This window comes from Xenopus laevis, chromosome 2S (genome assembly GCF_017654675.1).
Source record: "Xenopus laevis strain J_2021 chromosome 2S, Xenopus_laevis_v10.1, whole genome shotgun sequence".
Lineage (NCBI taxonomy): Eukaryota > Metazoa > Chordata > Amphibia > Anura > Pipidae > Xenopus > Xenopus laevis.
Window position 1 is genome coordinate 27,740,100 of NC_054374.1, and position 16,911 is coordinate 27,757,010.

Consider the following 16,911-nt stretch of genomic DNA (forward strand, 5'->3'; position numbering starts at 1 on the left):
AATAGCAAATTTGGAATATTTCTCAACCAATTTCAGAAATGATCTTCCTAGTAAAACTATAAATGATTGCCTTCCTTGCCATTCATTGTTTAATAACTGCCTTCCTTCCCATCATTAAATAATTGCCTTCCTTCCCATCATCCCTTTGTTACATATTTGCCTTCCTTCCAGGGCCGGATTTACATAGCGGGCGCCCCTAGGCCCACTGCCGTTCACCACCCCTGTCCCTTCTCCTTTATTCGTGCAAATTTTCATCATGGACTGGAGAAATGAGGATTGGCGCATGGGAAATTATAAAAATCTATTGTATCTCATGTGCATTTCCAGTGTTTTTGAACTAATATGGGTGTGGTTGGGGAGCATGCTGCCCCCTAAAATCCTGCCGTCCTAGGCCCGTGCCTTGGTGGCCTTTCCACAAATCTGGGCCTGCTTCCTTCCCATCATCCTTTCTTTAATTAATTGCCTTCCTTCCCATCATTAAATAACTGCCTTCCTTCCCATCATTAAATAATTGCTTCCTTCCCATCATTAAATCATTTCCTTCCTTCCCATCATCTCTTTGTTACATATTTGCCTTCCTTTCCATCATCCCTTCTTTAAAGTGGACCCGTCACCCAGACACAAAAATCGGTATAATAAAAGTCCTTTTCAAATTAAACATGAAATCCAATTTCTATTTTTTATTAAAGCATTCATAGCTGATGTAAGCTCATTTAAAGATCTCAACTGTCAATCAATATTGTCTGCCCCTCCTCTATGCCCTGGGCATAAAGGCAGGGCAGACAATTACTTTCACTTTCCATTAAGCACTTCCTAGATGTCACTGCTCTCCACACATTTCCCCAGTTCTCTTTATCATTTAGCCAGGGCTTGGGGATGGACATCGGGTCCCCCATTCTGATGCACAAACAAGATTCTAAGATGATGCAAGGCTTGTCTTAATAACAGTGTGCACAAAATGGCTCCTGCCTGCTTGCTATAGTTTTGAAATCCTAGACTGAAGGAAACAAGATTCAAATAATTTATAAAGTGTAATTAAAGTTCATTTTGCTTGACTAATATGATAAAATTTAATTTTGAATATTTTTTTGGGTGACGGGTCCCCTTTAATTAATTGCCTTCCTTCCCATCCTTAAATAATTTCCGACCTTCCCATCCTTAGATTATTTCCTTCCTTCCCATCATCCCTTTGTTACATATTTGCCTTCCTTCCCATCATCCCTTCTTTAATTAATCGCCTTCCTTCCCATCATTAAATAACTGCCTTCCTTCCCATCATTAAATCATTTCCTTCCTTCCCATCATCCCTTTGTTACATATTTGCCTTCCTTCCCACCATCCCTTCTTTAATTAATTGCCTTCCTTCCCATCATTAATTAATTGCCTTCCTTCCCATCATCCCTTTGTTAAATAATTGCCTTCATTTTCATCATCCCATCTTTTTTTAAGCATATATTATATATGTATTTATTTAAGACCGAACTCCTTCCATACTGAAGCTTATAGATTTGTACCTTTAGAATGCCAAAAAGGCCTATGGGATGAAATAAAACCAAGGGACTCGTATTAAGAACCATATCAGTCTTTCTTCTGTGCGTTAGGGATTTGCAGTTGAGAATTTGCAGTTGTACGATGGCTCTTCCTATTCTATGTGGAGACAAGTGATGGATTGAGCACAAAAATATGGCTCTTACTTTGATGACTTGATTTTGTACTCAATGTGTCCTTAGATATCTTACCTTTTAAATAGCTACCTTGAGAAATTACACCATGAGAAATTCTTTGAAAACAGCACAAAATATCTCATAAGTTATTGGGAACCAACCTTGAATGTCTTTGCACCAAAAAATGCCATAATTGTTAAATTCTTGATAAAAAAATTAAATTAGAACCTGCTATGCAGAACTGGCATTTCTTTTGTTAGGTTTCCCAATCCATGAACATCATTGGAAACACAAAAGGGTTATCCTTGGTCAATGTCATTCTTGTGTCGGTAGACAATACCATAAAACGTCTCCATAGTATACATTAAAAGATGGAACCAGTGTTGCTTAATGTGGGCTCTTCACTTCCCGTGTGAGTACAATTCCCACGTACCAATGTGTTTGCCCGAAGTTGCATTACGATGTCAGATTTTTGGCTTCCAAATACCTAAAAAATGTTTGCGATGGCACCATGAATCATTGATTCTATGAAAGATGTGTTTGTAGCGAGCCATAGAAATGTATGGCTGTCCATGACGACATCCAGTTCAGACTGAATAGAAGAACTAGACTTATCGTTGTTGCTAGGCTAGGTTTTAGTTGTAAATTATGCTGAACCTTTTTCTTATTTTATGTGGCTTCTAAATCTGTGTATATATTTGAATTAACTGTGGGCTGTCAACAATTGCTCAATAGAGTTTTGAGTCTTCTGCTTCTCTTTACAACACATAAGCTGATGCCTGCTTGCTGCAAGATCCCATGAAATCTTGGCAAATGTTGCAATTGCCTATAAAGCTGGGATGTCACGCCTGCAATGCTGTGATTAGATATTTTGCACTAGACTTTAAACAAATACTGGAGCAGCCGAATTAAGGATGCTGCATACGCCTCTTGACTTGTGAGATCCATGGGGGGGGGGGACATGGAGGTCATGTTGCTCTCTTATGGTCAAGAGCTCTCCTGTGTATCCAATGCACAAGGTCCTCCCTTCACCTTGTAGGTCATTGACAACCTACATCAACCTGCACCATTGTGTCCATTTTAGACTGGCCAGTATCAGAAAATAATCGGATAATCACACTAAAGTATCCCACTTTGCTCCAGTCCACTGCTTGCTTTGGTTTACAATCTTCATCTTCTCAGCTCTGGTAAATGGAGATGCCACTTGACTCTACGGACCCACAATGAGGGGGTCCTGCTGAGTTCAATGTTATTGGCATCTGTTGTGAGAAGTTAATTTGTGTACTAACCATGAAGCATTGCACTTTTTTTTCCATGTAAAAATGGGAAATTATTATTTCAATTTTAGGTTTCTTTATTTTTTGGGTCGGGTGGGGGTGGCTTGACCAATTTGGTCATTTCAAGAAAATGTTTTCTGCAATTACTATCTGGTGCTGGACCACTGGTAAAAAGGAAAGAATTTGTGAGAGTCGGAGGTTTTATAGATGAAATTCTTGGATTTTTGAAAGTATAATAATTAACCAGTTTAATTTAAGCAAAAAAAAGTCCCCTTCTGGTGAATTTGCATGTTCTGAGCACTTAATTAAATTTTTTTTTTTATATGACAATAAACTTTCTTTTTGTCATAAATACAGAAGACATCTTGATGTCCACCGCCACTGACTATAGAATGATTAGGTAGAATGAAACTTTTATTTAATTACCTTTGAATCTTGTCCTTGTCCTATAGCACAATGCAAACCTACCATACATTTCTGGGAAAATTATACATCTTTAACTGCTTTGTCCACTACTAGCGATGGTCGAATCTGTTTCACTGAAAATTTGCGAACCGGTGAAAATTTGGCGCAATGCAAAGTCTATGGGCGTCAACATTTTTTTGATGCACGTCATTTTTTTATCTCCCATTGGAGTCTATGGGCATCATTTTTGCTGCGAAACTTGGTGAAAAATTTCGCTCATCACTATTTGCTACAGCAGTGCTGATTTCCGTCAGCCTTTCCCCTACGTACCCCTTTGTCAGCAGATTGACCCCTTAAGGAAATAACGTCAACTTCATATTTAATCATTTTGTTTTTACTATTAAATGTTACTTTATGAGCATTTGTTCTTCTTCTGTAGACCAAAAAGAAAGGAAAAAAAGCGGTTTTGTTGCAGAGCAAATCTATTGGAATATTTGAATCGACAACCATTGAGGGTTAGGGATTTTTAAAAAAAATAAACTACTCTATATAATGCTTTTTAATTATATTTTTTATCTGTTTTGGAGCAAGGAAAAAGTATAGTGTAATCTGCTATTCAACAGATTTATACCCTGTTGTACAATGTGTATTGCAATGTAATCTTCATTTGTATTAATTTATAGCAGGAAGGTAACTGATATTCACATCATTTATTATGGAAAATGTTGAAATTCACCAGGGGAGGAGCCATGAATTGCCCTATGTTGGGCAGACAGTCTTTGGAAGTCAGTCCAAATTTTTCAAAAAATGGGAAAAAATATGAAAGGGCAACAGGTCTTGGCTTTAAAGGTCCACCGCCAGTATGTAGTTACCCCTTTGTACCACAAGGGTAGCATCTGAATATATTTTTTAAAAAAAAATAGAGAAAGCAACAGGAATATTTTAATAACATGCACAGTAGTGAGATGCACAAAATCCAGGATTCATTTCAGATATTACAAAAGAACAATTTTTGGAACATTTTCCGTGGACCAAATCTCAACCAACAATTTTTTATTTTATTTTTTTTTATGTGAAAACATAAGGTCAGAAAAGTTTACATTCATGGGAACTAAAATGAGGTTTTGAATAATATGCAAATTGAGAAAAAAAAAAATCTAGATTTGGTTATTAATACATTTTTCACCATCTTCATGTTCTTAAGATCGTTGCTTAGTTATTTCTTAATGAAAGGAAACCGCACAAAGTGTTGGGAATCCACAGACTTAAAGCAACAAACGTCCATAAAAAAATGCACGTCTGTTGCTTCAGAATATCCTGGAACGATGCTGCTACAAAATTAAAGATCTATATATTCCCAAAAGATGCTGGTGGTTGTGATTTACTTTTGGCTGCAGAAAAGAAGTTTCTATACTTGGGTGTCAGCCTAAATCTTTTCCTAGCCTTAAAGCTATATTCCCCTACTGTCGGAAACAAGTTATATATTTGTTTTTGTCGGAATTGTGTTGTCTGTTACCTGGCTCAGCAGCTTCCATAATGTAAACCCACAGCCCTCCACCATTAGTGTCTAACATTATAGGGGTGCGAGCTTGGCATCCCTGATTTATGCAAATGCAGAATTCATTGCCAGCTTGCGATGCATTAAAGGCTTCATTTACAGAGAGAAAGTGGTATTTGAAAAACAAAAAATTGTGCCCTTGGTTGAAGTTTATGTTGATCGAAAATGCCAGAGTTTTTTTTCTACTATTCTGTTCGTGAAGAATCTTTAAAAGAAAGGAAGGAAACATATTTTTGTTGTGTAAAATTTTCTATTTTTGAATGCATTTTATGGGTATGAGACTGTTTTTGTTTTGTTTTTTCCTTTGGTGAAGGCATTCATTTTAAAAAAAAAATGTAAAAATGAGAATAAAACAAAAAACAAAAAAAAGAAACAATCTATGTTTGCCCTTATGGATATGCTGCAGTTCTGAAATACTAAAGCTGATTTGTCGATGAGTGTTCAAGATGGCAGAAGATTTTTTGTATTCGTTAAGATAATATTTGTATCCACTGCTGTTAATTTTGTGTTGCAAAAGGAAGTAGAAAAGGGATTGTTGTGTTTTCACGTTTAGTATTTTTGTTTTAAAGAAGAATATTATTTATATAAAAATGTCAGAAACACTGGGCTCAGAGTTTAAGTGTAAACATTTTCCCATTCTTATATTTCTTATTGAAGCAAATGGTGTCCCCTTATTCTTCTCTTAGCACTTTCAACAATTTTTACTAAACTGATATGAATCTTCCAAGTTGTTCTTGGCCTACATCCTCCTTAGCCACCCCAGGAAATGAAAATATATTATAAAACAATCGGATTTGATATTTCGTTGAAGAGATTGATCACAAACGCTGCATTTTCCAACGTTTGAAAAGCAGAACAATAACAAATTACATATCAAAAATAAAATAAAATCATTCAAATTGTTTTAAGTATTTATTTGGGTTTTTTTTTTGTTCAATTAAAAAAATAGCTGAAATTCAGGCAACAAAGGAATAAATATTGAATTGGGCTGATTTTGTTCTTAAATATTTTTTAAATATTTCATATTTTTTAAAAGACAAAATTAAATAAAATTACATCTTAAAGATTGAATGTTGTTATCCCAGGTGATTTTGTAATTGTTCTTTATTTTTTTATTTTATTGAAGCAATTTTAAATACGGTTTGTTTTTTTTTGACAAGCAGGTATTATATTGTTAAAATGGAATGAAAAGTGTAAGATATGATATTATCAATGATGTGTATATACGTAGGGGCCGATTCACTTACTTCGAGTGAAGGATTCGAAGTTAAAAAACTTCGAATTTCGAAGTGTTTTTTGGGCTACTTCGACCATCGAATGGGCTACTACGACCTTCGACTACGACTTCGAATCAAACTAAAAATCGTTCGACCATTCGATAGTCGAAGTACTGTCTCTTTAAGAAAAAACTTCGACCCCCTAGTTCGCCATCTAAAAGCTACCGAACTCAATGTTAGCCTATGGGGAAGGTCCCAATAGGCTTGGCTAACTTTTTTTGATCGAAGGATATTCCTTCGATCGTTGGATTAAAATCATTCGAATCGTTCGATTTGAAGGATTTTATCGTTCGATCGAAGGAATAATCCTTTGATCGTTCGATCGCACTATTTGCGCTAAAATCCTTCGACTTCGATATTCGAAGTCAAAGGATTTTAATTCCCAGTCGAATATCGAGGGTTAATTAACCCTTAACTTGACAGTTTTGGCCAAACCGTCGGCCCATTTGTTCTCAATCCACCCATATGGCATATGGATTAGTTATCATAGCAAACGAGTGACACTTATATGAAAAAGTTTAATTAGATATTACTATATCATATTTTACAAAGGTTTTTTGTAGTTCAGGTTTATTTAAAATTATTTGCAAATATTTAGAATACTTACATGCAAATTGGATTTCTGTGGGACCAGTCCTATGGAAAGGTGAATAATACAAGTACAAAAATAAAGAACAATTACAAATGCAACGATTTTTTACTAATGACTTTTAGTATTGGATCCCTAAGTTTCTAAATCGATATGTGCATCTCTTTTTTTACATGCACGGGTTGAAGGTTGGTGTTTGTTCTATAGTAAACCAATATCCACATTGATGATAACGTTTTGGGAGAATGAGGGGATACCAATTTGTTCATCACAAGCTTTGCAATACATTGGAGGTTATGAGCAGAGGATTTGTATGGCCCTTGAATTGTTATTCCATTTTAAAATCCTAAATTAGCCAAATTCATAAATAGTCATTTGGAAGGAAAATGAAACGTTTCCCTTGTTCCTTTGCCCCCAGGTGTGGTCTGAATGAGACTGAAGTCTCTTGTTTTACGAAAACGAGAGACTATTGAAATCCTTTTCATTTCTGCTTTTTGGACTTCCTATAGCAATCAATCAGTTTAGATATTATGTGCCTTCCTTTCTGCTTCTGTACAGTAACCGAGCCTGGTGCATCTCCTCAACACAATAGCATTTGAGTATGGTGGAAGGTTGGCGGCATTGGCCAGCACAAGCGACATATGACTGTGTGCATCTATCATTTTTATTTGCAAGCTAAGGATAAGGTGTCTCCATCTTGTGCATTGATGATTCCAGTTTTCTACTGCAATATTTACTTTGACTAGGATCATATAATGAGGCCTTAAACCCATTCATCCTTCAGTGAGAGTGAGTTTGTCATATGCTTGTGTTGGCCTTGTCCTCTTTCCTTTTTTTTCTTTATAACCCATTACTACCGGACCCAGGGTTTACCACAGCTGCCAACATTTACAGCTTTCATGACTAATATCATTCAGTACACAAATGAAGTGCTTCCCATCACAGTTATGGTTCAAATTGACCCCTCCTGTGTTGGAGGAATCCGTGTCACCCAATATATGGTTGGAAAGCTGTCTTCTTCACTGCCAGCTTGCTGTCTCTACTTCACTGTGAAAACTACCTTCTTAAAGACTTGAATATTACCTTTTATTAATCCACACAGTTGTTAATTTTTCCCTTCTTTTTCTTCCAAATGACAATTTTATTGATAAAACCAAATCAAGAATGGAAATAGAGGTGGCCTACATTCTAACATCTTGCCTATAGTCCCTTTCCACAGTACGTTGTGCCTTGGACGTACATCAAGTTATAACATCTGAAGCTGGGTATCCATAGAGAGATACAGTCAGTTTGGTCAATTTTAGGCTAAATCTTGGATATTCTGACTTGTCCATTGAACCACTGGATCTACCCATGTGTACCCAACATAAAATGGCAACCATCAACTCTTCCAGCTTTTTAGCTCAGTCAGTTGACTGCAAACCTTTTAGGCTACTTCAACTTTATTTATTTGAGTTAATTATTGTAGGATTTGGATATAATGAATAATAATATTAATGTAATGAACAAAGTGTTATTATTGTTGTAAAATTAACTATTGCCCTGTTAATTTGGCCACAAAAAAAGTGAAAAGGCCAGCGTAATCCATGGGATACAGTATTAAGCGGTGCTAAAATATATACAACATGGTGCTAGAATAAACATCATACAGCCCACTTATTATATTTTTAGATCAGATCAATATTTATTCACTGCTGGAAGGATTTTTGGATGCCAATTAAATTTCATTCTAACATCGAGGGACTGTAGGATTCCACGTCCATCACTTCTGCTCATCTCCTCCTCTCACAAGCAATACAGTCAATTTCACATTTTCCCTCACTAAACACAAACAAGCAGTTAGGTCAGGCCGAGGCATGGGACCTCCATAAAGTGGATCATGCACTCCACAACAGTATCATGGTAACTGGGCAACCAAGCAAAATAACCAGCCATCATGCATGCAGAGGACAGAATGTGGGGGTTATAGTATAGCAAGAGCAAAACTTGCCCCCTGTTGGAGTAACCCATAGCAACTGATCTGGAGAAAGCTCCAACTGGTCTCCTGCATGGGACTGGTTGCTATGGGTTACTCAGGTGGAGCAACACTGCGACAGTGTTATTTCATAACCCCCATTTATCTTCAGTTGATATTTCAGTTAAAAGGAGGCTGAAGGATGGAAGTGAATAGAATGTGCGTGTTTTTGCAGGAGCAATTACTAAACATGGGCAAAACATTACAAAGCAAGACAGTTGCATCATTTCACTAGCTCAGTGGCTACCAGCCTATGGCACTTGAGCGCTTGCTGATCCACAGCTGACAGTCATAAAGGCTTAGTAGTTCAGCAACGCCCACCTTGCCATGGAGTTGGCCTTCCAGAGCTAGACTTTATTTCCGGTACCGTTATTCTTTTTTTCTTTCTGTATACTGGTGGGCTTATATGCTATAAATCAATATGTATAACCTATATATGTGTGTATGTGTATCTGTATATACATATATATATAGCGTATACATGCATTTATGTAACTCTGTGTTAACATGTATATATATTTGTATTTAAAAAAATACATTTGGTTAAAATGAAAAGAGACTTAGCGCAGAGGTAAATGATCCTCTACTATCAGTGCTTTGTGTAAGTGGTTTGTACTGAGAAATGCCCAACTGCTGGCTTGCCTTTAGTACAGTGATTCCATGTCTGTATGTATCAAGGCATGGGGAGGTCGTCAAAAACTAATTTCAATAAAAGCACCTTATTGTGACGTCCAGTTTAGTTCCTGGGTGCCACATTTATTACTTTAAGCACCTTATAATATGAAAGTGCTGGAGTGATCTTTCCTCGTCTGCTTTCTTGTTTAACTGACCCTTCTGTAGAAGAACGGAGAGGGCTGTCGACAATATTCACTTAAAAATCACTGAAAAGTTAAAATTCACTAGAAAAACTGCCAGATAATGTTAAATAGTGACCAAATAATGACCATTTCTACTGAGTCACGTAAATTCAAAAAAAAAAGTCCTAGATTTTTTCTTTATGCCCTAGCAGAGGACTGTTATAGCTCAATCCTGCTTTATTCTACTTCCTGCCAGACAGGATATGGGTCAAAGAAAATCTGAAAAGATACAGGGCTACCATTATTTACAGCACTTAAAAGGGGTTTCATTTAGCAAATCAGATTGGCATTGGAGGAAAGGGCAATAAGAGCAGTACAATTAAATCCACAGCAAACTAAATTTAAATAATTTTATTAAGAAATTTAAAAAATTGTAATTAAGTGTTTTTTGTTTTTTTTTAAATTTTAAAATTAATGACCAGCCCTGGCTTTGGTTCTTTTACTTTCATAAACAGAAACATATGTATCTTTGTAAACCAGCCATTGACATTTTATGGACTTCAACTCCTATGGCATGTATGAGAGAAATTGTGACATCACCAAAACCCACCAGTCTATTGTATCGTCTACTAAAGGCAAGCCAGCAGTTCTGAGACAGGGTGAAATGTTTCCTGTTACTTTTTTATGTTTTCTTTCTGTGTTATTTTTTTTTCTTTTTCAAAAATGGAAAAATAAGTGAACAGAAAAAAAAAGTTAAAGATTAAAAAAAAAACTTGCATACGCCTTTTTTATCAAGTGCTTTAAAATATAGAATTACTACACACACCTTGACAGCTTTTTCTGAACAGTGGCAGTACCCTTACGGCCATCTATAATTAGCCTTGTATCTTTCTCACCTATATTTACCTGTGATTCGTATTTGTTATTTAAACAGAAAAAAAAATGTAAAAAAAATCAGAAAATAATTGTAGCGCTTCAATATTCTATTATATTACTATCGTGACATTTTTTGAATACTGTGAAAGTTTATCTCTTGCATATACTTTATACAGAAGTATTACGCCTTAAATACGAAAAAAAAAAACTTTTACAAGTTTTCTGTTCTGTGTGAAAGAGGTATTGATGTTGCTAAAGAATGATTTTTTTTGTTTATTTTTTTTTTTTAAATGTTACCAGCACTTTTTTGTAAGTTTCACTTTCTGAGGTATTGTACATTCACACTGTTTGTGAAGTTTGAATATGAAGGAATAATAACAATAAAAAAGAAAAAAAAAGAAAACTAATTTGTTTGTGAGTTTCTTGTAATAGTGTTAACACACTAATGACAAAACAGTCAGACATTTTCAAAACTGTTAATATAAATATATATATATTCTCTATTCTCTCTTTGCCTTCTTTCCTTCTGTCCTAACTACCAAAAGTGCTCATAAATTGTGTAAGAGAAAATTACTTTTAAAAAACCCCAGATAAAACGGGGGAAACATATTCATCATAAATGAAAATATAACATTTTTAATTGTTTTCTAATTAGAAGAAAACTACAAAATCTCAAATGTGATCTGGTTTATTATTAATTGCATAAAAATGTGAACTTGAACACTTTAAAATTACTTTCTACCCATCATGGTCAATACAATAAGTGTGACAAATTTCACAAATCAAATTAAAAATAGCTTGAATTGTGCTACTACAGCCCCATTGGCTTGAAAATGGACTCACCAGACTATAGATGCCAAATTTTTATCTTAAAGGGATACTGTCATGGGAAAACATGTTTTTTCAAAATGCAGTCACATGACTGGGGGCAGCTGGGAAACTGACAATATATCTAGCCCCATGTTAGATTTCAAAATTTAATATAAAAAAATCTGTTTGCTCTTTTGAGAAATTGATTTCAGTGCAGAATTCTGCTGGAGCAGCACTATTTACTGATGCCTTTTGGAAAAAAACATGTTTTCCCATGACAGTATACCTTTGAAGTTTTTTGATTTTTTTTTTAGCCTTAATCTTGAAAATTCGAGTTTTGGATTTTTGGGTTTTAAACATTTTTTATTGTGTTTTACATAAACAAACAAGATTATAGCAGCAATGGACTGATATACAATTAATTACAGCTCAGGGTGTAAATGGAACAGGCTATAATTCAATGATGGCAACACCATCTAAACTGTCTTAGCCTACAGTTATCAAACTAAATTAAACCAAACCTAACAAATTCTCAGCAAATATTAGTTGCTAGTTCAAGAAGTAATGAAGTAAAGTGAAAAAAAATGGAACAAAAAGATAATTGTAAGCGATATACAATAGGAACTAGCCATTACATTACAAGTTATAATTGAAGCAATTCTAGAGAGCAGGATTTGCAACTGGAGTCAAATAAGTTCCAATAAATAGACCAAATGTCAATAAAGGATTATTTATGATGGGGTTCAGCCGTCCTTATCCTTATCGCTTCTTGCCAACAGAGATGATTTAGGAGAGACAAGATATCTTCCAATGACGGAGTTGTGACAAGTAACCAGTTCAAGAACAATACTTTCTTTGTTGCAGCTGAAAAACAACATAATAATGTTTTTGTTGAAGAGTTGATTAAGGGATTTTGAGTGTTTCTTCACCCGGGGCCCTAGGTTATGCAGGTGTAGTAATGCTGTGAGAGGGTTTAATTTGAATTGGTAGTAATGAAACAGGTCAACATTTAGCTGGGAACATTTAGGACACTTTTTGAAGGGGATGTTTCCGATTCATGTTTTTTAAGTGAGAGTCAGGTATAGATACATTGATATTCCATAACTCTGACTTGTTTACATTTAATTTATAACCTGAAAATGAGCCAAATTTATTACAAAAGTTAAAAATCTGCTCCAATGAATTGTTGGCATTTTGAGTTAACAGTAATAGGTCATCAGCAAATGCTAGAATTTTCAAATGAAAACTTTGTTAATTTTTAATATTTGGAAAGAGTCCAAATTATCTAAGGCTTTAATCAGGGGTTCAAGAGAAATATTAAAGAGTAATGGAGATAAGGGGCACCCTTGCCTGGTTCCTTTAAAAATTCTGAAAGGGGCTGATTTCACTAATTTTGGATTTTTAGTTCAAGGAAAATGTTGGTAAGATATCTAATATATGTACAATTCTCTGAACAATAGGGGGCAGATTTATCAAGGGTCAAATTTCGAAGTAATGGGAGTTTTTTTGAACTCCCATAACTTCAAAATTCAAATTAAAAAAAACTAAATTTATTTAAAAATTTTGAAGGTTTTTTTTTGCTGGTGAATAGGCTTTATTCATTCGTGCAAATCAAAGTAAGATCGAATTCAATCTAAATCGATTCAAAGGGGCAAATTCACTAAGATGCGAAGTTGCGATGTTATAAGAAAACTAGAGGGAACAATATTACAAATTGTCTGGGGATGTAGAATTTCTTATGGAAAATTTTATGTTGCCTGGTGCTAGGGTTCGGCATGTGGTGGAACAAGTGGACAGATTATTGGGAGGGGCTGGGGAAGACCTGGCAGTCTTGGTACACATAGGTACCAATGACAAAGTTAGAGGCTGTGGTGAAGTCCTCAAGAACGATTTTAAAAACTAGGTGTAAAGTTGAGAACGAGGACTTCCAAGGTAATTTTCTCAGAGATATTACCTGTGCCATGAACAACACTAAGAAGGCAGCGGGAGCTTTGGGTGATTAATGCGTCGCTGAGAGATTGGTGAAGAAGGAGTGTTTCAGGGTTTTGATCTTTGCTAGGGATGGGCTGCACCTCTATGATGATGGTGCTGCTGTTTTGGGAGAGAAGATGGCTAGAGGGTTGGAGGAGATTTTAAAGTAAAGGATTCAGTGGAAGACAGGTTAGATGAGATAGTGGGCAAAGGAAGTGAAAATGGGTGAGGAGATTTGGTTGGGGGGTACTGTTAAGGAGGACCACATGTCATATTTTCAATATGGTAACCAGAATTAAATGTATTTTGCAAATGCAAGGAGTCTGACTGGTAAAATGAAAGAGCTGGAGGTTCTGGTGCTGGAGGGAAAATATTATGTAATTGGTGTGGCCGACATGAGTGAGTCGCATGACTGGGCAGTTAATATCAGCGGCTATACTTTGTTTCAGAGGGACAGAGGTAATAGAAAAGGAGGAGGGAAATGTCTGTAGGATTTAAAAGCTTATATAAAGGAGGTGATGTTGGAAAATAAGGGGGCGGAAGTCTTATGGGTGGAGTTCTTCACGAATTGTAAAGAGTCCAGCAAATTAATTGTAGGAGTCACTATAGACCCCCTAATATAAGTGAGGATGCAAATTTAAAAGGCTGCTAGTTTGGGAAAAGTAATGCTAATGAGATTTTAATTACACAAATATTGACTGGGGGCAACAGAACTGCCAGATCAGTTAATGGGAACAAGTTTATACACTTGTTGCATGACAATTTTATGCCACAGATTGTTCAGGAGCAGAAAAAATGCTGCAACCAGAAAAAAATGCTATTCTGGATCTAGTGATCTCTAATGACCCAGAACTTATAGCAAATGTGAAATTCATTGAACCCCTGGGTAAAAGTGACCATAATGTTATATAATCTGTATATAATGTCTGGTGCAGAAAACAAATATACACTGGGGCATGAAAACCCTAAATTTCAGAAAAGCTAATTTTAGTGCCTTGAGGGCTGTCCTTCAGAGCATTGATTGGGGCATTAATATTTCAGCTAAAAACACAGAACAGAAATGGTTGTCATTTAAAATGATATCAAATCATTACTGTTCTCAATTTATTCCCTTAAGGATTAAATGTAAAAGCTCTAAGAATCGCCCTGTGTGGCTTAATATAGAAGTAAAGAAGTGAAAAGAAGAGAAAGGCATTTAAAAACTACAAGTCTGTTGGGACAGAAGCTGCATTTAATAAATATAAACACTATAGTAAATGTTGTAAAACAGCAATCCAGAAGGCAAAGAAAGGAAATGAGGAGCGCATTGCAGCTAAGGCTAAGACTAACCCCAAAAAGTTTTTTAAGTATATTAATAATAAAAAGATGCAGGCTGAGAGTGTTTCTCCATTAAATAATGGTATCAGTACCAGGTTGTAACAGATAAAGAAAAGGCAAATTTGCTAAATCGGTTATTTTCTTCAGTGAATACAACAGAGGAGTTCCCAGGCTCACTTCATAGCTGCACTGATGGCTCAGCTCAATCTAGTCAGTGGCTGACTCAGGATATGATTCTTAAAGCTTTAATAAAAATTAATGTAAACAAGGTGCCAGGGCCAGATGGCATACACCTCTGGGTTCTAATTGAGATTAGTTCAGTTTTAGACCAGCCCCTATTTCTGATTTTCTTAGATTCGCTTTCATCTGGTATGGTACCTATGGATTGGAGAAAAGATGATGTTATTCCAATATTTAAAAAGGGATTACGACCTCAGCCTGGCAATTATAGGGCAGTAAATTTGACATTTGTGGTGGGCAAATTATTTGAAGGCTTGTTAAGGGATCACATTCAAAGTGTTGTCCTAGTGAATGGCATTATGAGCAGAAATCAGCATGGCTTTATGAAGGATAGGTCATGTCAGACTAATTTGATTGCTTTTTATGATGAGGTAAGTAAGATGCTGGACAGTGGGGGGCGGAAGATGTAATCTATTTGGATTTTGTCAAAGTGTTTGATACCATGCCCCACAAATGACTGCTTTCTAAACTAAGGTCTGTTGGGCTTAATGAAGTCTTTGCACGTGGATAGGAAACTGGCTACAGGATCGGGTACAGAGGGTGGTTGTTAATGGGACATTCTCTACTTGGAGTAAGATTCTTAGTGGGGTCCCTCAGGGCTCGGTATTGGGTCCACTGTTATTTAAATTGTTTATTAATGACTTAGGGGAGGATATTATAAGTAATGTATCAGTGTTTGCAGATGACACAAAACTATCCAGCCCAATTAATTCCATCCAGGATGTGGCATCCTTGCAACAGGATCTTGACAAACTGGCAATCTGGGCAGCTAAGTGGCAAATGAGATTCAATGTTGATAAATGTAAAGTCATGCACCTGGGATGTAAAGATATCCAAGCCACTTATACCCTATCAAATCCATAATGGAGACGGACCTTGGAGTCCTTGTAGATAAACTTTGTTGTAGCAAGCAATGCCAGTCAGCAGCATCAAGGGCAAATAAGGTATTGAGCTGTATTAAAAGGGGCATTGGTTCACAGCAGGAAGGGGTCATTCTTCCACTGTATAGAGCACTGGTCAGGCCCCATCTAGAATATGCCGTACAGTTTTGGTCTCCATCACTCAAACAGGACAGAATTAGAGAGGGTACAGAGAAGGGCAACTAAGCTGGTAAAAGGTATGGAAAATCTTAGCTATGAGGAAAGACTGGCCAAGTTGGGAAAGTTCACGCTGGAAGAGGTGCATAAGGGGAGATATGATAACTATGTATAAATATATAAGGGGATCATATAATAAACTCTCTAATGCTTTATTTACCAGTAGGTCTTTCCAGCTGACAAGAGGTCACCCATTCCGATTAGAAAAAAGGAGGTTCCGCCTAAATATTGGGAAGGGGTTTGTTACAGTGAGAGCTGTGAAGATGTGGTACAGGCTGATACATTAGATAGCTTTAAAGGGGAACTATCGCTAAAATGAAAATGTAAAATAAACTTCCTCATACTGAAATACAATAAATTAAATATTCTGTACAGTTTCTGAAATAGATAAATGAGAAGATAACCTTAAATATGATTTATCCACACGATAGAAGATGAGGTCTGATTGAATCAGTTGAATCTGTTGCAATTAATCAATTCCCACTGTAACTATCAATTTACAATATACTCATTAAATTAATCTATATTCCAACCACTGAATTTATGCTCCTCAATTAAACTGCAAATGCTGATTTCATTAAGTTAAACTGTTAATTGAATTCCATGATTAGTTTGTAACTTCCAGTGCAAACTCATTAATTATGAGAGAAATGAATTCAATTATAATTGATCAACTGCCCACCTTTAAATAAATTACCATAAATTAGAGTAAAAGTGATCAACTCCCTAAAGTGCTTTAGTGTTAGATTAGAATAAATGAATTAAAAATACGTAAAGTGCAAGTGCATTTGTCCACCGTCCACGACTTATTACAATGGATTCGTGTTCAATAGAAATTGATAAGTGACCAACTTAATTATCAGGATAAATCAATTCTCAAACAGCTCAAACCAGATATAATAGAATGAAAATTGATATACAGTAAGAAGGGGTGGAGTTGTCCCAAAACTTTCTACCTACTATTTTTAGGTAATTTTTGAATTTCCCGCAGTTCTAATAGTACTACAGTGTTGCTGCAT